Source organism: Zea mays, chromosome 5 (genome assembly GCF_902167145.1).
Source record: "Zea mays cultivar B73 chromosome 5, Zm-B73-REFERENCE-NAM-5.0, whole genome shotgun sequence".
NCBI classification, from domain to species: domain Eukaryota; kingdom Viridiplantae; phylum Streptophyta; class Magnoliopsida; order Poales; family Poaceae; genus Zea; species Zea mays.
In genome coordinates, this window is record NC_050100.1 from 43,080,431 (window position 1) to 43,106,267 (window position 25,837).

Sequence of the window (25,837 nt, forward strand, 5' to 3'; positions counted from 1 at the left end):
AAGTTTGAACCCTACTCAACTTGAATTTAATAATCTATTGAACAAATTCGAAGTAGTAAAGAAAATAGCTAAAGATTTGCCCTACACAAGAACTACTTGAATGAATAATATGAACCAACCACCGAATATGAAATGCTTATCAAGAACACACAAGAACACGCGATATAACCCGAGGTTCGGCAACCACCACAAAGGTGTCCTACTCCTCGTTGAGGAACCCACAAAGGGCCGGGTCTTTTCCAACCCTAATCCTCCACAAGCCGACCACAAAGGTCAAGGCAATCTCTTCTCAAATCTGCTCAAGGAGCGGGTGATACAAACTTCTTGGGGTCGTCCACAAATTTGGAGACTCCCAAGCAACCTCTAACCGTCAAGGAACACGAGGTTCCAAGAGTAACAAATCCGCACACGGTTAAGTTTGCAACGAGCTCAAGAACAAGAGAATGGGAGAATCGAGATGAAATAGACAGCGAGTTCGATCGAGTTCACCTCACACCAAGGGTCCTTCAAATGATTGAAGGAGATGCGATTGCGGGTGTGAGAGGTGAAGTGAATGCTCTTGTTTGAGGGTTGGTCAGCCAAAGATTCGTGGGAGAGGCAGTAGTAAATGAGAGAGAGAGAGTGAGGGGGTATATAAAGGATCCCCCAAAAGCTGGCAGCCGTTGGGGGGAAAAGGGCAAAAACCGGTTGAACCGGTTTTCAAACCGGTTGAACCGGTTTCTACCAGGGGGATCCCGGTCCACTGGTCTACTCAGCCGGACACTGGACCGGTTTCAAAACCGGCTGAGTAGGGTCAAATTTCGGCTCAACCGGTTTCAGAAAAATATCTGCTGCGACTTTTCTGACAGCTCTGACTGTCAGACAGGTCAGAGCAGAGGTGGCAGGATGAACAGTACCAAAACCGGTTGAACCGGTTTCTGGACCGGTTGAACCGGTTTCTGGACCGGTTGAACCGGTTTTGGGGGCTGAAACCAAACTTTGAGAATTTTGAAGAGAACTTAGGTGGAGACTTTGTGGGAAGTGAAATTTGTTTTTCTCAAGAGCATTCATGATCTGGAAAAGATGATCTCAAAGGAGTTTTCAAAAGAATTGAACTTGGCTCGTTTCACAACTTACTTAACCGTCACGGATCCCTCTTAATTGTACGGCGATTCCTATGATTCAAGAATTTTAAACTTAGTACCGCCGACGTTTCATAGCACTTGGAGCACGCCATTTGATGTGGAAATTTAAATCCGCTGTGCTTTATACTTTTATGCTCGTAGGATCTGTGCTTCTCCTGTCTGTAAAAATACTGTGTACACACTAGGAGCAAACTTGTTAGAATCTTAGTTTGTTTTGTCATTAATCACCAAAACCCTCAATTAGGGTTGATTGCACTTACAAAAGTCAAGTGCAGTAAAAACATAAGTTGCTGCAATATATAAAAATAGCTGGATAACACAAGTTTAATATACTAACATACCAAGGCAAACACTCTCGTTGGAGGTAGAATGATTTTATCCAAACTACCATGTTTCTAAAACAGTGTCGCGAGTTCTTCATCAGTAGAATTAAATGGCAAGTTCTTTACTAATATCACATAATTGCTTCTTTTGAACTTCTCATTTCGTTTAGAAGCATGTTCTTCCAATGCAACAACATTAACTCCATACCTTGATAGAAATTTCTTAGTCTCTGCAATGACGTGTGTCTCACCAAGAGCAATACGAACAGCAAGATCATCTGCTTCTCTATCAAGTAACTCACTCTTATTGATACCATTCTTCCTTGCAATGTTTTCAACAACCTAAACGAAAAACAGAGCCCAATCATTAGACATGCTTGACAAGATCATGTATCTACATTACTCTGATCAGCAGCAATTTCATCAGGAAATAACTTGGCTAGCTCTTCCATAGTTGCATCGATGATTTCAGTGTCACTTCGACCAATCCATTCGTCTGCAGGAGCAAAGACCAACTCCAGCATTGAACGGTTTGGGTCATAGTATTCCTACAAAGAATTAGAAAAAAAACAGAAGGAAAGAAACAGCTGAGTGTGCATCTATGTCATTTGCTACCAAACATAGCGTGATTCAGTGTCCAGTGACACGTTCACCAATGATTGAAGTACTACATTTTAATAATCTATGTGCACACATAGCTAAAATTCATAATGTGCAAGACATTTATATTTACACTTAATAATGAATTCCTTCTAAATCTCATAAGCCATAAGACCTTTTAAATGTAGTTAGAGTAGACCTAGTGCTAGAGACTCTCGCGTAAGTGGGGTCTGTGGAAGGGATAAACCCAGTCAAGCCTTCTTCCGTAAATGCGGAGAGGCTGCTTCATGGGTTCGAACCCATGACGAGACAACTCTCACCACTGCACCATACCTTTTTAATGTAGTTAATAAAGTAAAATTAAGGTGAATATTATATGTCTTTTATTGTAGTTAATAAAGTAAAATTCAGGTATATATTGTATGCTAATGATTGTGGAATATTGTATTGTAAGTAAAATTCAGGTACATATTGTATGCTAATAAAGTAAAATTCAGGTCGTTGAGACCCTAGAAATAGTAAATACCCATCCCATAAGACCCTAGGATTGGTGGTTTTCTTGAGCTTTCCTGCCTGCTCTTGATGCACTTTTTCTGCAATTTGGCCACCTGCATTTGGTACACAACAGCATGTCAGGTTCTTCACATTCTAACTACAGGTAAAAGGCTGTATTTCTTTTTCAGTACCATCAGTTCACACTTCACGGAAATAGCAGTTACCTTCAGAGCAACATTCTCCTTCAGAGGAACATTATCATTGTTCTCCAACAGTCTGATTTCACTTCCATAATGTGATGAATTGTCCAATGCTTCTTCACTCGGAGCACTAGACACATTCTCCTTGTTGTCATCTGAATTGCCACATCGCGATGCATCCACCTCGATTCTCAATTCCTGCAGCACAACCTTCCTTTCCTGATGGGAGCCAGCAGTTTCTGCAAGCGAGTTCTCGTCTGCAGCAGTGCTGCAACCATTTCGGTTCTCTCCATCAGGTCCGGCATTAGCATGCTTCACTGAGCGTCCTAAAATTTTCTTCTTGGCATTGGTCTTGGATTCCAGCCCCCGCTTCTCGCTCTTGGCCACCATGGTCTCTTCACTCTTCTTGGCAGTCTTCATATTCTTCGGCTGAGGCTGAGACATGTACCTGCTCGGCACCTCCCAGCACGCCAAGTTCAGCTTCCTCAGCTTCGAACAGACCTCGGACACCGCCCCCTTGCTCTTGTCTGCCGCTGGCGTCTAGACTGGTTCCTTTTTTGGCATCGTGCTCATGAACAGAGACTTGACGACTGTCCCTTTCCTAGCTGCAGCGGCCAACGACTCCTTCTGGTGCTTCACGCTGTGGAACAGCTCCTGCCTCGGCTGAACGGTCTTGCTCCGCGGCGTGGTCAGTGCCTTCTTCCTCTCGCTGGGACATTCGACCCTCGCTGTCTTGGTGCGAATTGGGGATGCTCGCATGGCACAGATCCACTCGACCCTTGGCTTGGGCTCCGCCGGTGCCTTCCCCGCGGCCTCAGTCTCTGCGCTCAGCCTCGCGAACCGAGCTCTCTGACGCTTCAGTGGCGCAGAGTGCGGGCATTTCAGCATCGAGCAGCGTCAAAATCAGAATCCGGACTATAAATCTGAACCGAAGATGAAACATCCAGCTCAAGTGGAAGCTGTCGGTACCTCTAGTTCTTCCTGTCGATAGCCTTCTGTAGCCTCACGTTGGGGCTTCTCGCCGCCATGACCTGCCAATTAGCATCACACCATTCATTAATCGACGACATTTGCGTTGTATTGCATCGCAGGCTGATGATACTAATGAACACATGCGAGAGAAGGGGACAAACCCGCATAAAGAAGCTCCTGTCCAGGGCCTCAGGGTCGACCTGCTCATGGCCCTGTTCGCAACCTGCATACCACGACACAGATCATGACCCTTCGCTAGCCAGCGCAGAACGCGTGACACAGGGAAGAACTATGAAGGGGGTTCGACTCGCGAGGGAGTTTATTGACCACTTACCGACTCGTAGGCAGAACCAGGCGGGGTCGTCGTCGGGGCGGCCGACGTCGGGCGCGGTGAGGTCAACGTTCGGGTGAATTTTGTTTGGGCCGTCCGGAGAGGGGGATTTTCACCCCGAACTCCCTGAAGTCGACCTCGAAATCCTCGAGGTCCTCCAGGTCGAAGCTGTACCTGGCGCCCTTCCCAACAAACACCAGTCGGCTCTGCTCCCCCGCCGCCGCGACTGCCGCGGCTGACCCGAACGCGTCGCCTCCGAGGTCCTCCTTGGACGAGGACGTCAAGACGCCACCCACACCGGACGTCGGGGGGCTGCCCCCTGGCCGCGGTGGATGTCGCGGGCGCCGGCGCCACGACGTTTGGACACCACACAGAGCACGATGGCGATGAGGAGGAGGAGCCCCACCACTACGGCGCCCACGACGATGCCCGCGATTGTGGCCCCGGAGAGCTTCCGCTTCTTGGATGAGCCCGGTGCAGGGCCGGGCCCGCCGGGCGACGGCACTGGGGGAAAGAACGGGCTGCTGCAGGGCGGAAGCGGGTCCCCGCAGAGCTGGAGGTTCCCGGCGAAGGATTCCCGCGGGAAGTGCGAGAGCAATTTGGGGGTGGAGCCGGAGCTAGAGGTGGGCAGCGGCTGTAGAGAATGTGGAAGAGAGCGATAGTGTGGGGCTTGAGGTGGTCGAGCACGTCTGCGAGATTTGGGGCGCAGGGGCAGGAGTGAGGGCGGGGTCACCGAGCGAGATTGCCGGCGGCGCGATGCCGATGCGAGATTTGGGGCGCAGCCGCGCAGGGGCGCAGACGCGCGAAGGGCGGAGGCGCGGCAGAACACCACTGTGCACGCCTACAATACGCTCTTAAGGAGTAGTAGAGATATATACATATTTTCTACTTCCTTGTTTTTAGCTGAATTCATAGAGTTCAAATTCAAATTTAAATTCAAACAAATTCCAAATGCACATTCAAAACTCCAATATGATGCAAAGTATATTTATTTATTTATTATTCCTATTTCTTTGAATAAACATGCTTCAACACATATAGCTTAATAAAGAATTGAGAGTACCTAGAGGGGGTGAATAGGTGATCCTACAAGATTCAACACTAATCGCACAGACTTGGTTTGTAAAATGTTAGTTAGACTAAACCAAGTTGCTATAGAGTAAGCTCTTGAGAAGAAGTCAATCACAGAGAAAAGCAACACAAGGGACACAATGTTTTATCCTGTGGTTCGGCCAAGTAACACTTGCCTACTTCCACGTTGTGGCGTCCCAATGGACGATGGTTGCACTCAACCCCTTTCAAGTGATCCAATGATCGACTTGAATACCACGGTCTTTTTCTTTAGAGTTCTTTTCCCGTTTGCGAGGAATCTCCACAAGTTGAAGCCTCTCGCCCTTACAATGTTGATCACAAGAAAGGCACAAGAGTAAGGGAGGGAAAGCAACACACACAAGACTCAAATCGCAGCAAACACACGCACACAAGCCAAGACGTGAGAACAAAACACGGCGCAGGGAGTTCACAATTCAAATGGTGCTCAAATCTCTAACACAACGATCCGAATGTGTGGCGGCGGAGTCTAGGCGTCTTAGAATGATCAGAGAATGCTTGGTGTATTGCTCCATGCGCCTAGGGGTCCCTTTTATAGCCCCAAGGCAGCTAGGAGCCGTTGGAGATCCAATTGGAAGGCAATTCTTGCCTTCTGTCCGGTGGTGCACCGGACAGTCTGGTGCACCACTGGACATGAACAATTCCTGTCCAGTTCCTGATCTCCTTCCTTTTCTGGCAAAGCCGACCGTTGGGTCTTTGGTCCCGTTGGCGCACCGGACACTGTCCGGTGCACACCGGATAGTCCGGTGTGACCATCCGACCGTTGGCGCGGGCCACACGTCGCCCGCTGATTGCGCCGCCGACCGTTGGACGCGAGTGCCATTGGCTCACCGGACAGTCCGGTGAATTTTAGCCGTGGCGCCTCTGCTTTTTCCCAAGAGCAGCCTGTTCGCCGCCGGGCCAGCCTAGACACCGGACACTGTCCGGTGCACCACCAGACAGTCCGGTGCGCCTCAGGCTCGTGCTAATTTGGCTGAACATAACCAATTCTTCTCCACTTCTTTTCCTCTTTTCTTGGCAATGTCTCTAGTACTTAGATAAACATGTTAGTACCCAAAAACAATTTACTAGGGCTAGAAACATACCTTGGTTCTTGATATGCACTTCTAAAACACTTGGCACATATGAAACTTCTAAAACAATGTGTTGGGCATCTAATCACCAAAACAACTGTTGAGATGGCCCAAGGGCACATTTCCCTTTCAATCTCCCCCTTTTTGGTGATTTATGCCAACACATTAAAAAGCAACTAAAAGTGCAACATTATTCTCAAAAGTGCATATTTGAAGACCAAATTTTCTCACTAGAGATTTGGCATATATGGATCACTTTTGCCACCACTTGGTTTATTTTCGTAAAACAAATTCTTTTTCCTATTACTAAGTCAAACACACTTGTTTAGGCAAATAGAGAGATATTCCAAGAGAAGAATTTATCAAGTGCCAAAAACTCCCCCTTTTCCCATAATCAAAATTCTCCCCCATAAGAGACCAAATTTTGCACTAAGAGTCATTTGGGGAAAATACAAATTCTAACTCTACTATTTTTGAAATTCACAAGTGGTTGGCTGATCCATTTGCTTTTGGCCCTTTAGTTTCTCCCCCTTTGGCATTAAGCACCAAAATGGGATAACTGTTGGTCCTCTAACCCTATTGCCTCACCAAAATGTCAAATTGAAGCAAAAAGGCAATGAGAACATAAAAGGAACTTAGGACAAGATACATTTTACCGGAATGCAGTGGAAGCTCTTTCGTTGTCCAAGTTCACATTTTCCGTTCAATATTCCTTTGAGACTATGTCAAGAACACTCAAACAAACAGGTTAATCTCAAGGAGTCAAGTTGTAGCACATCCTCCCCCTAAACATGTGTATCATTTGCATAGGGACTTGTGAGGTCCGAGGATGACTTGTATAACTTGAGCACCACATATAAGCAATTAAAGATAGTTAAGCTTAAAGTAGCATGATCAAAGGCATAGAACACATGTATGCTATAGATCAATCCAAGTTATGCGAATCTAAAACATTTAGCTCACTTCGCAACCTGCAAAACCTTTTCTCATCTAAAGGCTTGGTGAAGATATCGGCTAGCTGGTTCTCGGTGCTAATGTGGTAAATATCGATATCTCCCTTTTCCTGATGGTCTCTGAGGAAGTGATGCCGGATGTCTATGTGCTTAGTGCGGTTGTGTTCAACAGGATTATCCGCCAAGCGGATTGCACTCTCATTATCACATAGGAGCGAGACTTTGCTCAGATTGTAGCCAAAGTCCCGAAGGGTTTGCCTCATCCAGAGTAGTTGCACGCAACACTGTCCTGCGGCAACATACTCGGCCTCAGCGGTGGATAGGGCAACAGATGTTTGTTTCTTAGAGCTCCAGGACACCAGGGACCTTCCTAGAAACTGACACGTCCCTGATGTGCTCTTCCTATCAACCTTGCACCCGGCATAGTCAGAATCTGAGTATCCGATTAAGTCAAAGGTAGACCCCTTTGGATACCAGATCCTGAAGTAGGGTGTAGAAACTAAATATCTAAGAATTCGCTTAACGGCCACAAGGTGACACTCCTTGGGCTCGGATTGAAATCTAGTACACATGCATACACTGAGCATAATGTCATGTCTACTAGCACAAAGATAAAGTAATGAACCTATCATTGACCGGTATGCCTTTTGATCAACGGACGTACCTCCTTTGTTGAGGTCTAGATGTCCGTCAGTTCCCATCGGTGTCTTCGCGGGCTTAGCATCCTTCATCCCAAACCTCTTGAGAAGATTTTGAGTGTACTTCATTTGAGAGATGAAAGTGCCTTCCTTGAGTTGCTTGACTTGGAATCCAAGTAAGTAGTTCAACTCGCCCATCATCGACATCTCGAACTTCTGCATCATTACCTTGCTAAACTCCTCACAAGACTTTTGATTAGTAGAACCAAATATTATGTCATCGACATATATTTGGCAAACAAAAAGATCACCACCACAAGCCTTTGTGAAAAGAGTGGGATCAGCTTTCCCAACCTTGAAAGCATTAGCAATTAGAAAATCTCTAAGACATTCATACCATGCTCTTGGGGCTTGCTTAAGTCCATAGAGCGCCTTAGAGAGCTTACACACGTGGTCGGGATACCTGTCATCCTCAAAGCCAGGGGTTGTTCCACGTGTACCTCCTCCTTGATTGGTCTATTTAGGAAAGCGCTCTCCATGTCCATTTGGAACAACATAAAGGAATGGTGAGCGGTATAGGCTAATAAAATCCGAATTGATTCTAACCTAGCCACAGGAGCAAAAGTCTCCTCAAAGTCCAAACCTGCGACATAACTTTTTGCCACAAGTCTAGCCTTGTTTCTTGTCACCACTCTGTGTTCGTCTTGCTTGTTGCGGAACACCCATTTGGTTCCCACAACATTTTGCTTTGGACATGGCACCAGGCTCCAGGCTTTATTTCTTTTGAAGTTGTTGAGCTCTTCCTACATGGCCAACACCCAGTCCGGATCCTGCAAGGCTTCTTCTACCCTAAAAGGCTCAATAGAAGAAACAAACGAGTAATGCTCACAAAAATTAGCTAATCGTGAGCGAGTTGTTACTCCCTTGCTGATGTCACCCAGATTCTGATCCACTGGATGATTCTTTTGGATCGTCGCTCGGACTTGAGTTGGAGGGGCCCGTGATGCTTCTTCCTCCATAACTTGTTCTTCATGTGCTCCCCCTTGATCCTGCCCTTCTTCTTCTTGAGGTACCTGTTCATCGTCTTGAGTTGGGGGATGCACCATTATAGAGGAGGAGGGTTGATCTTGTTCCTGTAGTTCCTGCAGTCGCACATCACCTATCGCCATCGTTCGCATTGCGGCCGTAGGAACCTCATCTTCATCTACATCATCAAGATCAACTTGCTCTCTTGGAGAGCCATTAGTCTCATCAAATACAACGTCGCTAGAGACTTCAACTAATCCCGATGATTTGTTGAAGACCCTATACGCCTTTGTATTTGAGTCATATCCTAGTAAAAACCCTTCTACTGCCTTGGGAGCAAATTTCGAATGTCTACCTTTCCTCACCAGAATGTAGCATTTGCTCCCAAATACACAAAAATAAGAAACATTGGGTTTGTTACCAGTTAGGAGTTCATAGGAAGTCTTCTTGAGGAGACGGTGCAGGTAAAGCCAGTTTATGGCATGGCAAGCAGTGTTCACATCTTCCAACCAAAACCGCTCAGGCGTCTTGTATTCCCCAAGCATCGTCCTTACCATATCAATTAGTGACATGTTCTTCCTCTCTACCACGCCGTTTTGATGCAGTGTGTAGGGAGCAGAGAACTCGTGCTTGATGCCTTCCTCCTCAAGATATTCTTCAACCTGAAGATTCTTGAACTCAGACCCATTATCGCTTCTTATCTTCACCTTTAGCTCAAATTCGTTTTGAGCTCTTCTTAGGAAGTGCTTAAGGGTTCCTTGGGTTTCAGATTTATCCTGTAAAAAGAACACCCAAGTGAAGCGGGAAAAGTCATCTACAATAACAAGACCATACTTACTTTCCCCGATGTTGAGATAGGCAATGGGTCCGAAGAGATCCATGTGTAGAAGTTCCAGTGGTCTTGAAGTTATCATTACATTCTTGCTATGATGAGTACTTCCCACTAGGGATGAAAACGGGATGGGAAATTCATGTACCGTCCCGTTTCGAATAATGTTTTTTCCTGATCATTTTCGAATTGTTCGGAAACCGATTAGAAACGGTATGAACACGATTTAGCTAGTTTTTCGATCGTTTTCGTATCTTTCGTTTCCGAGTCGTGCTAATACCGTTTTCTACCGTTTTATATAATATGAGATAGATCTAGCATATAATTTATTTAAGTTATAGACTTTTGTTGTGTTCAAGTGAATGAATAAGAGAAAAGCAAATGTTATAATTACTATAACTAATATGAATGATGAAAAAGAGTTGTTTGTGTATTTCTAAATCTTAAAAATTAGGCAATACATCACTTTATTATGTTTTTGTTAAAACTACAAAATAGTTATCTTTCCGACTATAGTTTATCGTTTTCGAATAACCGACAATTCTGATCCCGTATTTTGACCGTTGATTTTCGTTTTCGTTTTCATCCCAGCCAAAAAATATTAAAACAAAAACAATTTAGCTGTTTTTTCGATCGTTTTTGACTGTTTTCATCCCTACTTCCCACCTGCTTTCCTACCTGGCATGCTGCACAAGGTCTGTCTTTCTCAAAACAGACATTGGTTAGTCCTAACACATGATCTCCCTTTAGAAGTTTATGGAGGTTCTTCATCCCAACATGTGCTAGACGGCGATGTCAAAGCCAGCCCATATTAGTCTTAGCAATTAAGCATGCATCTAGATCGGCATTCTCTTTTGAAAAATAAACTAAATAGAGCTTGTCGTCTAATACACCCTTAAAAGCTAACGAACCATCACTCCTTCTAAAGACATATACATCAATGTTTGTAAATAAACAATTATAGCCCATGTTACAGAATTGACTCTGTCGGCGGGGAAATCCACCGGTTGGGTGGCGGAACGCACCCGCCCTAATCCTAAGATGAGGAGGGGGCCTAAGTGGTTGCCTGTTTGGTGAATTCGGGATAAACACACGAGGACACGAGGGATTATAGTGGTTCAGGTCGACGGAGCGTAATACCCTACCTCCACTGTGTGTAAGTAGTATTGAGAGTGTGATTGAGCGTGTCCTTGTAACATTTTGTGCCTTCCCTTTTATAGTTTAAGGGAGGCACATACAAGGATGCTGAGCCCCGACTTGCGGGCCCAAGAGCATAATGGAAGAAATACATTATGGGAATAACTAATGCTGACAGAGTAACGCATGAGTAATTAGCGGAAGTCATGATGGCTACAGTCCATGCAGCATTGATAGGCAGTAACTCGCACGAGTAATGGTGAGTCATTGCCCTCGATATAGTAACGTGCAAATAATTGCGCGACCCACGTATCGTGGACTGGGCACGCTGCCTGTCAGTGGAATGGACAGGCGCACTCCTTATCCGTAATGAATGCGAAGGCGCGCGTAGGCTAGAGGCGTCATGCCAGGTTCCGCTTGTTGGCTTATGCCACGCGTAGTATGCCACGTGGCAACATCGGGTCTCCGCCTGAGCGGGGAACATGAGTGTATGCGGATAGGTCCGGACACGTGTCGGCACCGGACCCCCACCTGGGCCCTGATTAAAGCCCGGACGTGTTCTGTCCTGGGACCTTGGGACCCTACTGTGGGCGTCCCGGACCCCATACGAGGGGTCCGGATCCCACTCTAGGGGTCCGGTCCGTACACGTGGGGGTCCTGGACCAAACTTGGAGGTCCGGTCTGTATATCCAGGGGTCCGACACTTTCCCATGGAGGTCCTGACTCACTGTTGATGTCTTGGAGTATATCACTTTCTCTAGACATGTGGTGGACCCGAACCTGCCTATGTGGTGGGGTCAGGTGCTGTTGCTGGCCCAGAGTAGTCGCCCGAGGCTGGGGCGAGTCATGGCCTGGTCCCACATACAGCTCTTTTACCACGCGACTAAAGATAGTCGCGTGGGTACTGTGTCTTTACACAGTAGTAAGGGGTACCCTAGTTTCTAGGTACCAACAGTGGCCCCCCGGGCCCACCTCAGGGGAGGATGTGAGCCTGCAGGTGGGGCCAAAGCTTGTACTTTGCCTCAACATGGCATGATTGATGATTGGCGCGCCGTTTCAGCGCGTCTGCTGACGCACCCACCGTCAATCCACCTTCGTTCACACCAACTGCCATATCTGTCCCCGTGGCTGACTGACCCACGGGCCCCCACGCCTGGTGATTTCGTCGGGCCACGCGTGGGGCGCCTCGTTGCTGCTGCATTGGTTTAAAAAAATTACCTTTTGTCTTCTGCTGCGGCCCCAAGGAGGCGCACTACAGGCACGTGCGACTGTTCGCTCTTTCCGCACCCGAAGTCCGGCACACAAACCGTATGACTTGTGGACCTGGGCCCCCACGTCATGGACTAGGTTTGTCTTCTGCAGTTGCCCCGAGGAGGCGCACTACAGGCGCGTGCGGCAGTTCGCTCTTTCCGCACCCGAAGTCCGGCACACAAATCGTATGACTTGTGGACCCGGGCCCCCCGTGTCATGGACTGGGTTTGTCTTGGTCCTTGGTGCCCGTCGGATGAGATTTCCTGCGGCGATTGAGGGGCGCACGGAAGGGTTTCCCTAACAAGGACTCAGGTTTCCTTGAAAAAGGATTTACCCCGCGTTCGGCAGGTACCCTTTCGCATTCTCTCCCAATCGCTTGCGCCCCTTTGCCTTCATGCTCCTCTGCTCTATGCCCGCGCCGTCGCACACGCCCTGGCTTCGCTTGGTCACCCTGACCATTTCCAGTCTAAGGAAGCGCTTAACCTGGTGCGCGGCCTGCTCGGGTGGAGCACGTCAGGGCTCACCGGTAGAATTCGTGTCAGCTCTGCTCCCCTCGGCGATCTCGCCGCCGGGGAGTTCGTGCTGTTCACCTCCTACATCTCCTGCGGGTTGGCACTGCCGATCTCGCCCTTCTTTCTGCTGCTGCTGGAGGAGTTCGGGCATCAGCTTCAGCACCTCATGCCCCACTCCATCCTCCAGGTGGCCATCTTCGTCCACCTATGCGAGATGTTCGTAGGTGTGGCCCCCTGCACTTCTCTCTTCCGCTACTTCTTTGTGCTGGTCAAGTCCAGGAAGACTAGGGACCACATTGGTGCCTACTACTTCTAGACGAGGCCGGATCCAGCCGTCGTCTACATCCCCACCTTCGGCAACGCGAGGTGGGAAAATTGGCGCAGCGACTAGGTGATTGCCAGCGCCGAGGCCAACGACCGCCTCGTCCTACCGAGCGATGGGCCAGCGCTCGACCGCAAGCAGTGGAGGACCAAGCCGTCCCTTTCGACAGAGTTCCTGCCCGTATTGGACAGGATCAAGGGCTTGGCTACGAGCGGCCTGACGTCGATGCACGTGGTCAGCGACCTCTTGAAGCGCCGGATCGTGCCGCTGCAGAGGAGACCGCGCCTTTGCTGCTGGTTCACCGGCCCGAATGACATCGGCAGGATCCAGCACGGGCCGGGCACCGATCTGTCCGGGGATGAGCTGGCGGTCCTAGTGGGAGGGATTACTGGGGAAACTTTTGTCCCTGAGTCCCTGATCCTCCCCCAGAACATCCCTGCGCTCTGCGACGACCCAGGGCTGAGGACGGCGATCTTGGCCACGCTGCCGACCCTCGACGAGAGCGGCATGGCAGTTCGCCAGACCGGTGGCCGGGACCCCCACCGCGGGATCCGGATCTCAGATGCACCGGCTGGAGGTCCCCAGCCCGCTGGTGTGGCTCCCAGTGCCCCCGCTGTGGCCCCCATCCCCTTGGACAAGGGTAAAGGGGCTGCAAGCAGCGCCTCCGCCCCAGGTGGCCCCGGGGGGTCGGAGGAGGAGAGGCGACGCCGGCTGCGTCGTGCTGACGGGTCGCTCGTTTTGGAGCCTCCCCAGAAGCGCCAGAGGACCGCAGGCGGGGCCGAGGAGGCGAGCTCCCAGACCCATGGCGCGCAGAGGCGCGTCAGTCCTCCGGTCCCGCCGTCACCACCACCATCGGTCCCGCCGCCGCCACCACCACCACCAACATCGGTCCCGCCGCCACCACCACCATTTGGGGGTGATCTCCCCAAGGGGCACCAGCAGCAGCAACAGCAAGAGCGACGATCTTACTTCCAGGGTCACTGGAAGGTCCAGGGCCCCAAGTAAGTGTAGCCCCTTTTTCTTTGAGCTTAATCGTCATGCCGATAAGTCTTAACCCATCGTCTGTTTTTCAGGGCTTCTTCCCGCTCTGCTCCCAAGGCCAAACCTCCTCCACCAAATACCATGCCCACCGACGGGTCTGGCTCTCAGCAGCAGGCATCTGCTGGGAGTGGTGTCGGCGATCCGCCCCCGGATGCTGCCAAAACAGCACCAACAGCTTCCCATGCCCCAGCCGGGGATCCGGCGGCAGCGGCACCAGCGTCGGGTGGTGTTGCAGCACGGAGGAGGTCCCAGCTGGGGGATCCGCCCCCTCCGGACACTGGGGGTGATGCAGGAGGCACGTCCAGCTCCAACCATCTGCCTGCTCCAGAGGAGATGGAGGTGGTGTTTGGGCGACGACTCCGGTCTAGTGCCGAGCAAGAAGCTGCGCCAGTCCCCCTCCCCCGTATGTTGTCCCGCGCCCACCAGGTCCTTAGCGACACTGGGGCAGCAATCTTGCGGGAGAGGGAGGCGCTTGAGGCTGAGCACCAGCGCCTCAGCAACTGGCGCACCCAACTGGAGGAGAGTACCAAGACGGCGTCCTGCCAGTTCATCTCCGAGCGGTCCCAACTCGAGCAGGACCGCAAAGAGTACAAGGGGGACCTCCAGAAGGTGTGCGCCAGGGAGCTGGAGGCGTCCCGGAGGGAGAAGGTGGCTAGGAGGGAGGAGGCCTTGACCCAGAGGAAGGCCCTCACAATAGAATACCAGACCAAGCTGAACGCCCTGGACCAAACTCTGGAAGCCCAGCGGGTCCAGCAGGTCAAGGCCGTGGAGAGGATGAGAAAGTGGGGCAAGAGCTCGAGGGCAAGGCCAGCGACGCCGCCCTCGCCGAGGAGAAACTTAAAGCGAAGGAGTAGTCCTTGGATAGGCGGGAGACGGACCTCGCCACGCGAGAGACGGATCTCACCTTCCAGGAAGAAATGCTCACCCGGCGAGGCGAGATGCTGGCCGAGCACGAGCTCGAAGCAGAAGAGAGGGTGTAACACCCCGGGATCCACAAACACCCCAGAATGCTACTAAACTACACATCTAACATTCATATATAAAATTTCGACAGCATCTCCTTTGAAAAATTGCATAAACGGGGAAGCAACAAAGTATAAATAGATATCATGATAAGAAAACATAATAGACATTAATAATCTGCTAGCAATGGCAAGACAACCATAACGACATGAACTGAATTAACCAGTGTGCACGACTAGTTAAAAACAAACATCTTTTGACAAGAAGTTTCTAATTAAATCCTGACAGAGCCTGGGCAGCGTTATTATGAGAGTGAAGGTGGATGTGCTGCTACTTCCCACTCCCCTTGATGAGCAACAAGCACCTGCATTGAGTAATGCAAGAGCGAGATGAAACATCTTAGCAAGCTAATTGTTTTGACGAGATATTTAAACCACAAATTGAATTAATCAACATTTTAAAAGAATCACAATCAAGATCAGAAATACTTATAGATATAAAATTCAGTAGTCCCAATATAACCAATACCATCTCATTTCCTCGAACAACCACAATAGGTTGTATAACACTTCCCTGCATCAACAATACCTGCAAATATCACTTCAATGTATGCATAGGAATGCAATATGTCGGTCCTCTATCTTCATACCTCTGAGGGTATAAAACCACATCATCTGCAAATATCACTTCAATGTATGCATATGAATGCAATGCATATGTCCTCTGCCTTCATACCTCTAAGGGTATGAAGCCGCATCGTACCCCTCCTCGGGCAACGTACGATGCTAAGTTGTACCGGTACGGTCGGACCATAGGTCACGACAAAACTTCAGATGCAAATGAGTCATGCAATGTATATGGCATGCTGCATTTATCAATAAATTTCACTTCCTTTAGATACAATACAAACCTCAAATAATACTTTATCTGCCTTCAGATACAATGTAAACCTCAAATAATACTTTGTCTGCCTTCAGATACAATGCAAACCTCAAATAATACTTTGTCTGCCTTCAGGGGTGTGAATTAATCTCATGGATCATACTTGAACCATAATCATCATCAATATATGGTAGAGCATCAATATAATACAATCAAGTAAAACATCATCATAGAATTCAATTATGAAAGAATCCAATAATTCTGAATATTAGAGTGTAGGTGATAGAAATAACAGGTCAAAACGGTAGCAACCACCGCTACATTCACTTGTCTTCATCGAAGAAGAAAAATGTACTAGGCATGATCTGGAGTGTAGCCACCTGCTAGCGGGCATAAAATTTAGTACAAATACTTCACAAACATTTGCCAACAATCAACAAAACACTCCTACACTTGAAACCAATACCCAGTGGAAAGACTCCCACCCTGAACCACATGTCATACAGCAGCAACGCTGTTTGTTAATTTTGTATCTTTAAAATTAAAACAGTGGTGATATCAAACAAATACTCTAGGAGTATCTACACAAAATACTATACAACTTCAGTATTCAATGGATAATTAAATTCTGCAATCTATAAGTTCTAAAACATCTGACAAGATAACTGACTGAATCTGTTTTAGACAGCAGCATAGTTAACTTCAAAATTCGATATCTCCCAAACTACTGAACCAAAAATTATGAAATTATACTGGCAGTAAGAACTTTTATTCCTCTACAAAAGTCTCCATAGTTGGAAGAGCCAATTCGACCATTTACTAGATGAAACCCACCAGTGAACAAACCCGCTCATTTTTGTCAGGGAAACAGAAACAGCCACAGTAAAACAAACATAACTGGAGTTTCACAAAAAATATGAATGCACTCTTTAGCAATCTGGAAAGCTTATAAAATTATCTACAACTTATTTTACAAACCCACAGTTTAATTCTGTTGATAAAATTGCCTAACTCTTAAGAGAACAGATTCTGCACAGAATTATGAGACTGAAAAACTGCTATAATCAAACTGTAATAACTTTCTGTTCTGATGTCTGATTGAGGTGTTCTTCGTGGCCACGGAAAGATCTAAAAATTATCTACGACTCATATATAGACTTTTTATTTTTTTGAGTCGACTAAGACCACGGAAAACTGACATGAACAGAAACTATCGAATCTTCCATTCTGCAGAAATTAAATTCGAGATCAAAACCTAACCCCACATCTAATCCAACCTCTAATCCTTCAATCCACATGATCCACAACCTCTAAAAGCACATAATTATCGGGAGGAACAAGGATCCCATCCTGTCGGGGACCATAATTAGGGGTACCCTCAAGACGCCTAATTCTCAGCTGGTAACCCCCATCAGCATAAAGCTGCAGAGGCCTGATGGGTGCGATTAAGTCAGGGATCAGTCCGTACGAGCGACTCGATCACGCCTCGCCCGAGCCTAGCCTCGGGCAAGGGCAGCCGACCCCGAGGGATTTCCGTCTCGCCCGAGGCCCCCCTTTAACGGCGGACACATCTCAGGCTCGCCCGAGGCCTTGCCTTCGCTGAGAAGCAACCCTGACTAAATCGCCGCACCGACCGACCAAGCCGCAGGAGCATTTAACGCAAAGGTGGTCTGACACCTTTATCCTGACGCGCGCCCCCCGGCAGAGCCGAAGTGACCGCCGTCACTACGCCGCTCCACTGACCGGTCTGACAGAAGGACAGCGCCGCCTGCGCCACTCCGACTGCAGTGCCACTTGACAGAGTGAGACTGACAGGCAGTCAGGCCTTGCCAAAGGCGCCATAGGAAACTCCGCTCCGCCCGACCCAAGGCTCGGACTCGGGCTAGGCCCCAGAAGACGGCGAACTCCGCTCCGCCCGACCTAGGGCTCGGACTCGGGCTAGGCCCCGGAAGACGGCGAACTCCGCTCCGCCCGACCCAGGGCTCGGACTCGGGCTAGGCCCCGGAAGACGGCGAACTCCGCTCCGCCCGACCCAGGGCTCGGACTCGGGCTAGGCCCCGGAAGACGGCGAACTCCGCTCCGCCCGACCCAGGGCTCGGACTCGGGCTAGGCCCTGGAAGACGGCGAACTCCGCTCCACCCGACCCAGGGCTCAGACTCGGGCTAGGCCCCGGAAGACGGCGAACTCCGCTCCGCCCGACCCAGGGCTCGGACTCGGGCTCAGCCCCAGAAGACGACGAACTCCGCTTCGCCCGACCCCAGGGCTCGGACTCCGCCCTGGCCTCTGCCAAACAACCTCCGCCTCGCCCGACCCAGGGGCTCGGGCTCGGCCTCGGCCATGGAAGACAGACTCGACCTCAGCATCGGAGGAGCCTCCACGTCGCCCGACCTAGGGCACAGGCCCGCCACGTCAACAGGAAGCGCCATCATCACCCTACCCCGAGCCGACTCGGGCCGCAGAGAACAAGACCGGTGTCCCATCTGGCTAGCTCCGCCAGATAGGCAATGATGGCGCCCCGCTAGCCCTGTGACGACGGCGGCTCTCAGCTCCCTTACGTAAGCAGGGGGACGTCAGCAAAGACTCAACCGCTCCGACAGCTGTCCCTCCGCCAGGCTCCGTTGCTCCTCCGACAGCCACGACATCACACCAGCAGGGTGCCAAGATCTCTCCGGCTGCCACATTGGCATGTACTTAGGGCGCTAGCTCTCCCTCCGCTAGACACGTAGCACCCTGCTACATCCTCATTGTACACCTGGATCCTCTCCTTACGCCTATAAAAGGAAGGACCAGGGCCTTCTTAGAAAAGGTTGGCCGCGCGGGGACGAGGGCGGGACAGGCGCTCTCTTGGGGCCGCTCGCTTCCCTCACCCGCGTGGACGCTTGTAACCCCCTACTGCAAGCGCACCCGACCTGGGCGCGGGACGAACACGAAGGCCGCGGGATTTCCACCTCTCTCACGCCCGTCTCCGGCCACCTCGCTCTCCCCCCTTCGCGCTCGCCCACGCGCTCGACCCATCTGGGCTGGGGCACACGTAGGGGTGACAATGGGCTCTCAATTTTATACTATAAGATTTAAGGATCAGATCGGATTAGGATCGGACACTATTTCTATTCATTTTTGAACTAAAATATATTTAGGGCCCTACTATTTTGTGAAGAACCATTTGGATCGCGATCCATTACCACCCCTAGGCACGCGGCACACTCACTCGTCGGCTTAGGGACCCCCCGGTCTCGAAACACCGACAGTTGGCGCGCCAGGTAGGGGCCTGCTGCGTGCTGACGAACAGCTTCCCGTCAAGCTCCAGATGGGCAGTCTCCAGCAACCTCTCCGGCCCGGGACGGTTCTCCGTTTCGGGAGTCTTGAGTTCATGTCCTTCGACGGCAGCTACGACATGATACTCCTTCCACCGCCGCGCGACAACGACAATGGCGGCCGACAACCCGCCCGCCGGCGGCGGAATCGACGACATCTTCCCCGCATGGTGGAAGAACAACATTCGAGCTCGCCCCGTCCTCTCCCCCACCAACGGAGGAGGAGGTGGGGCAACCGAGGCCAAGCGGGAGGCCGCGCTTCGTCGGCTGTCGAGCGAATCGGAGGGTACGCCGGGCGTCGACCTCGCGTTCGAGACGAAGGTGAGCGCCGTCCCCCCACGACACGCCAATCCTGAGCAAGTGGACGACGCCAGCGCACTCGCGGAGAGCTTGCAGGACGTCGCCCTTGTACCTGAGACGACGGTGCAGTCAGTCCCCGACGTGACTATGACGCTCCTCGTCGACCAAAAGGTACCGACCAATTCCCATCCTACGTCATTTCGACTCGGCCTCAACCCGCCTAGCGACCTTGCTTTGGCGGGCGCTCTCGTTGAGGCGAGTGCAACCCCTCTGGGGTTTCGTATGCGGTCGCCTTGGGACTGGTTGGCGGACGTCTCGACCTACGGGCCCTCTGGGTCCGAGGAAGACGACGATCCCAGCATCTGTTGGGATTTCTCCGGATTTGGCAACCCCAGTGCCATGCGGGACTTTATGACCGCATGTGACTACTGCCTCTCCGACTGTTCCGACGGTAGCCGCAGCCTTGACAACAAGGACTGCGGCCCAAGCCGCGAATGTTTCCACATCGAGCTAGGGGATCCCTCCGAAGGCAACCATCTCGGCATGCCGGAGGGCGGTGATCTTCCTAGGCCGGTGCCTCGCGCCGACATCCCGCGGGAGCTAGCTGTGGTCCCCGTTCCGGCGGGGGGTCACGACCCACAGCTCGAGCAAGTCCGCGGGGCGCAGGCCAGGCTCGACGAGGGAGCAGGAGCGCTTGAGACGATCCGCCGGGACGTCGAGCAGGTATGGGCGGGCCAACCCCCGGCCAGAGAAATACGTCACCTGCCCCAGGGTTTCCAGCACCGCGTCGCCAACGACGTCAGGGTCAGACCGCCACCCGCATCCAGTGGGGTCGGTCAGAACCTGGCAGCCGCAGCGATGCTCCTCCGCGTGATGCCGGAGCCATCAATCACCGAGGGTCGATGAATCCAGGGAGAGCTCAAGAATCTCCTGGAAGGCGCTGCGGTCCGATGGGCCGAGAGCTCTGCCTCCCGAAGGCAGGGATACCCCTCGGAACCTCATGCCGCGACTTCCCGATTCATGCGGGAAGCCTCGGTCTACACCGGGCGCACGCGCAACACCGCGCTTGCGGCCCCGGACCACCTCGTTAACGAGCACCATCGTCGCGACCGTCGGGCCCACCTCGACGAAAGGGTGCACCGAGGCTACCACCCCAGGCGTGGGGGACGCTACGACAGCGGGGAGGATCGGAGTCCCTCGCCCGAACCACCCGGTCCGCAGGCCTTCAGTCGGGCCATCCGACGGGCGCCGTTCCCGACCCGGTTCCGACCCCCGACTACTATCACAAAGTACTCGGGGGAAACAAGACCGGAACTGTGGCTCGCAGACTACCGCCTGGCCTGCCAACTGGGTGGAACGGACGACGACAACCTCATCATCCGCAACCTCCCCCTGTTCCTCTCCGACACTGCTCGCGCCTGGTTGGAGCACCTGCCTCCGGGGCAGATCTCCAACTGGGATGACTTGGTCCAAGCCTTCGCCGGCAATTTCCAGGGCACGTACGTGCGCCTCGGGAATTCCTGGGACCTCCGGAGCTGCCGGCAACAGCCGGGAGAGTCACTCCGGGACTACATCCGGCCATTCTCAAAGCAGCGCACCGAGCTGCCCAACATCACCGACTCGGATGTCATCGGCGCGTTCCTTGCCGGCACCACCTGCCGTGACCTGGTGAGTAAGTTGGGTCGCAAGACCCCCACCAGGGCGAGCGAGCTGATGGACATCGCCACCAAGTTCACCTCTGGCCAGGAGGCGGTCAAGGCTATCTTCCGAAAGGACAAGCAGCCCCAGGGCCACCCATCGGAAGAGGCCCCCGAGGCGTCTACTCCACGCGGCGCCAAGAAGAAAGGCAAGAAGAAGTCGCAATCGAAACGCGACGCCGCCGACGCGGACCTTGTCGCCGCCGCCGAGTACAAGAACCCTCGGAAGCCCCCCGGAGGTGCTAACCTCTTCGACAAGATGCTCAAGGAGCCGTGCCCCTATCATCAGGGGCCCGTCAAGCACACCCTTGAGGAGTGCGTCATGCTTCGGCGCCACTTCCACAGGGCCGGGCCACCCGTAGAGGGTGGCAGGGCCCACGACGACGACAAAAAGGAAGATCACCAAGCAGGAGAGTTCCCCGAGGTCCGCAACTGCTTCATGATCTACGGTGGGCATGTGGCGAATGCCTCGGCTCGGCATCGCAAGCAAGAGCGCCGGGAGGTCTGCTCGGTGAAGGTGGCGGCGCCAGTCTACCTAGACTGGTCTGACAAGCCCATCACCTTCGACCAAGCTGACCACCCCGACCACGTGCCGAGCCCGGGGAAATACCCGCTCGTCGTCGACCCCATCGTCGGCGACGTCAGGCTCACCAAGGTCCTGATGGACGGGGGCAGCTGCCTCAACATCATCTACGCTGAGACCCTCAGGCTCCTGCGCGTCGATCTGTCCTCCGTCCGAGCAGGCGCTGCGCCCTTCCACGGGATCATCCCTGGGAAGCGCGTCCAGCCCCTCGGACGACTCGACCTTCCCGTCTGCTTCGGAACGCCCTCCAACTTCCGAAGGGAGACCTTGACGTTCGAGGTGGTCGGGTTCCGAGGAACCTACCACGCGGTACTGGGGAGGCCATGCTACGCGAAGTTCATGGCCGTCCCCAACTACACCTACCTGAAGCTCAAGATGCCGGGCCCCAACGGGGTCATCACCGTCGGCCCCACGTACAAACACGCGTTCGAATGCGACGTGGAGTGCGTGGAGTACGCTGAGGCCCTCATCGCCGACCTGGAGAACCTCTCCAAAGAGGTGCCAGACATGAAGCGTCATGCCGGCAACTTCGAGCCAGCGGAGATGGTTAAGGCCGTCCCTCTCGACCCCGGTGGCGACACCTCCAAGCAGATCCGGATCGGTTCCGGGCTCGACCCCAAATAGGAAGCAGTGCTCGTCGACTTTCTCCGCGCAAACACCGACGTCTTTGAGTGGAGTCCCTCGGACATGCCCGGCATACCGAGGGATGTCGCCGAGCACTCGCTGGATATTCGGGCCGGAGCCCGACCCGTAAGGCAGCCTCTGCGCCGATTCGACGAGGAGAAGCGCAGAGTGATAGGCGAGGAGATCCACAAGCTAATGGCAGCAGGGTTCATCAAAGAGGTATTCCATCCCGAATGGCTTGCCAACCCTGTGCTTGTGAGGAAGAAAGGGGGGAAATGGCAGATGTGTGTAGACTACACTGGTCTCAACAAAGCATGTCCGAAGGTTCCCTACCCTCTACCTCGCATCGATCAAATCGTGGATTCCACTGCTGGGTGCGAAACCCTGTCCTTCCTCGATGCCTACTCAGGGTATCACCAAATCCGAATGAAAGAGTCCGACCAGCTCGCGACTTCTTTCATCACGCCCTTCGGCATGTACTGCTACGTCACCATGCCGTTCGGTTTGAGGAATGCGGGCGCGACGTACCAGCGGTGCATGAACCATGTGTTCGGCGAACATATCGGTCGCACGGTCGAGGCCTACGTCGATGACATCGTAGTCAAGACAAGGAAGGCTTCCGACCTCCTCTCCGACCTTGAAGTGACATTCCGATGTCTCAAAGCGAAAGACGTCAAGCTCAATCCCGAGAAGTGTGTCTTCGGGGTGCCCCGGGGCATGCTCTTGGGGTTCATCGTCTCCGAACGAGGCATCGAAGCCAACCCGGAGAAGATCGCAGCCATCACCAGCATGGGGCCCATCAAGGACTTAAAAGGCGTACAGAGGGTCATGGGATGTCTCGCAGCCCTGAGCCGCTTCATCTCACGCCTCGGCGAAAGAGGTCTGCCTCTGTACCGCCTCTTAAGGAAGGCCGAGTGTTTCGCTTGGACCCCTGAGGCCGAGGAAGCTCTCGGGAACCTGAAGGCGCTCCTTACAAAGGCGCCTATCTTGGTGCCCCCAGCTGACGGAGAAGCCCTCTTGGTCTATGTCGCCGCGACCACTCAGGTGGTTAGCGCCGCGATTGTGGTCGAGAGGCAAGAAGAGGGGCATGCATTGCCCGTTCAGAGGCCAGTCTACTTCGTCAGCGAGGTACTGTCCGAGACCAAGATCCGCTACCCACAGGTTCAGAAGCTGCTGTATGCAGTGATCCTGACGAGGCGAAAGTTGCGACATTACTTCGAGTCTCATCCGGTAACTGTGGTGTCATCCTTCCCCCTGGGGGAGATCATCCAGTGCCGAGAGGCCTCGGGCAGGATCGCAAAGTGGGCGGTGGAAATCATGGGCGAAACAATCTCGTTCGCCCCTCGGAAGGCCATCAAGTCCCAGGTGTTGGCGGACTTCGTAGCCGAATGGGTCGACACCCAGCTGCCGACGGCTCCGATCTAACCGGAGCTCTGGACCATGTTTTTCGACGGGTCGCTGATGAAGACGGGAGCTGGCGCGGGCCTGCTCTTCATCTCGCCCCTCGGGAAACACCTACGCTACGTGCTACGCCTCCATTTCCCGGCGTCCAACAATGTGGCTGAGTACGAGGCTCTGGTCAACGGGTTGCGGATCGCTATCGAGCTAGGGGTCAGACGCCTCGACGCCCGCGGTGACTCGCAGCTCGTCATCGACCAAGTCATGAAGAACTCCCACTGCCGCGACCCGAAGATGGAGGCCTACTGCGATGAGGTTCGGCGCCTGGAAGACAAGTTCTACGGGCTCGAGCTCAACCACATCGCTCGGCGCTACAACGAGACTGCGGACGAGCTGGCTAAAATAGCCTCGGGGCAAACAACGGTTCCCCAGGACGTCTTCTCCCGGGATCTGCATGAACCCTCCATCAAGATCGACGACACGCCCGAGCCCGAGGCACCCTCGGCACAGCCCGAGGCACCCTCGGCTCGGCCTGAGGCACCCTCGGCTTGGCCCGAGGCGCCCTCGGTTCAGCCCGAGGTACCCTCGGCCCCCGAGGGCGAGGCGCTGCACGTCGAGGAGGAGCAGAGCGGGGCCACGCCTGATCGAAATTGGCAGACCCCGTACCTGCAATATCTCCGCCAAGGAGAGCTACCCCTCGACCAAGCCGAGGCTCGGCGGGTATCGCGACGCGCCAAGTCGTTCGTCTTGCTGGGCGACGAGGAGGAGCTCTACCACCGCAGCCCCTCGGGCATCCTCCAGCGATGCATCTCCATCGCCGAAGGTCAGGAACTCCTGCAAGAAATACACTCGGGGGCTTGCGGCCATCATGCAGCGCCTCGAGCCCTTGTCGGGAATGCTTTCCGGCAAGGCTTCTACTGGCCAACGGCGGTGGCTGACGCCGCTAGAATTGTCCGCGCCTGCGAAGGGTGCCAATTCTATGCGAAGCAGACCCACCTGCCTGCTCAGGCTCTGCAGACGATACCCATCACCTGGCCCTCTGCTGTATGGGGTCTGGACCTCGTCGGTCCCTTGCAGAAGGCGCCCGGGGGCTACACGCACCTGCTGGTCGCCATCGACAAATTCTCCAAGTGGATCGAGGTCCGACCCCTGAACAGCATCAGGTCCGAGCAGGTGGTGGCATTCTTCACCAACATCATCCATCGCTTCGGGGTTCCAAACTCCATCATCACCGACAACGGTACCCAGTTCACCGGCAGAAAATTCTTGGATTTTTGCGAGGATCACCACATCCGGGTGGACTGGGCCGCCGTGGCTCATCCCATGTCGAATGGGCAAGTAGAGCGTGCCAACGGCATGATTCTACAAGGGCTCAAGCCCAGGATTTACAACGACCTCAACAAGTTTGGCAAGCGATGGATGAAGGAACTCCCCTCGGTGATCTAGAGCCTGAGGACAACGCCGAGCCGAGCCACGGGTTTCACGCCGTTCTTCCTGGTCTACGGGGCCGAGGCCATCTTGCCCACTGACCTGGAATACGGCTCCCCGAGGACGAGGGCCTACAACGATCAAAGCAACCAAGCTAGCCGAGAAGAATCGCTGGACCAGCTAGAAGAGGCTCGGGACAAGGCCTTACTACACTCGGCGCGGTACCAGCAGTCCCTGCGACGCTACCACGCCCGAGGGGTCCGGCCCCGAGACCTCCAGGTGGGCGACCTGGTGCTTCGGCTGCGGCAAGACGTCCGAGGGAGGCACAAGCTCACGCCCCCCTGGGAGGGGCCATTCGTCATCGCCAAAGTTCTGAAGCCCGGAACATACAAGCTGGCCAACAATCAAGGCGACATCTACGGCAACGCTTGGAACATCAAACAGCTACGTCGCTTCTACCCTTAAGATGTTTTCAAGTTGTTCATATACCTCACACCCACGCAAAGTTTAGTCATCAAGGAAGGGTCGGCCTCGCCTCGGCAAAGCCCGACCCTCCCTCGGGGGCTAAAAGGGGGGAGACCCCCTCTGCGTCGAAATTTTCTCGAAAAAAGATCTCTTTTAGCAGAATATCTTTCGTGCTTTTTGACTACTTCGAAAAGCGGATCCTGAAAACGACGGAGTACACGTAAGCAGCCAAGGCTGACCGAGCCG

The 25,837-nt window shown here is 52.8% G+C and overlaps 1 pseudogene; it reads right to left on the minus strand.

Annotated features, from left to right (window-relative positions):
- Window positions 1–1,519: 1,519 nt before the first annotated feature.
- Window positions 1,520–12,521, minus strand: LOC103628166 (uncharacterized; annotated as a pseudogene).
- Window positions 12,522–25,837: the final 13,316 nt, after the last annotated feature.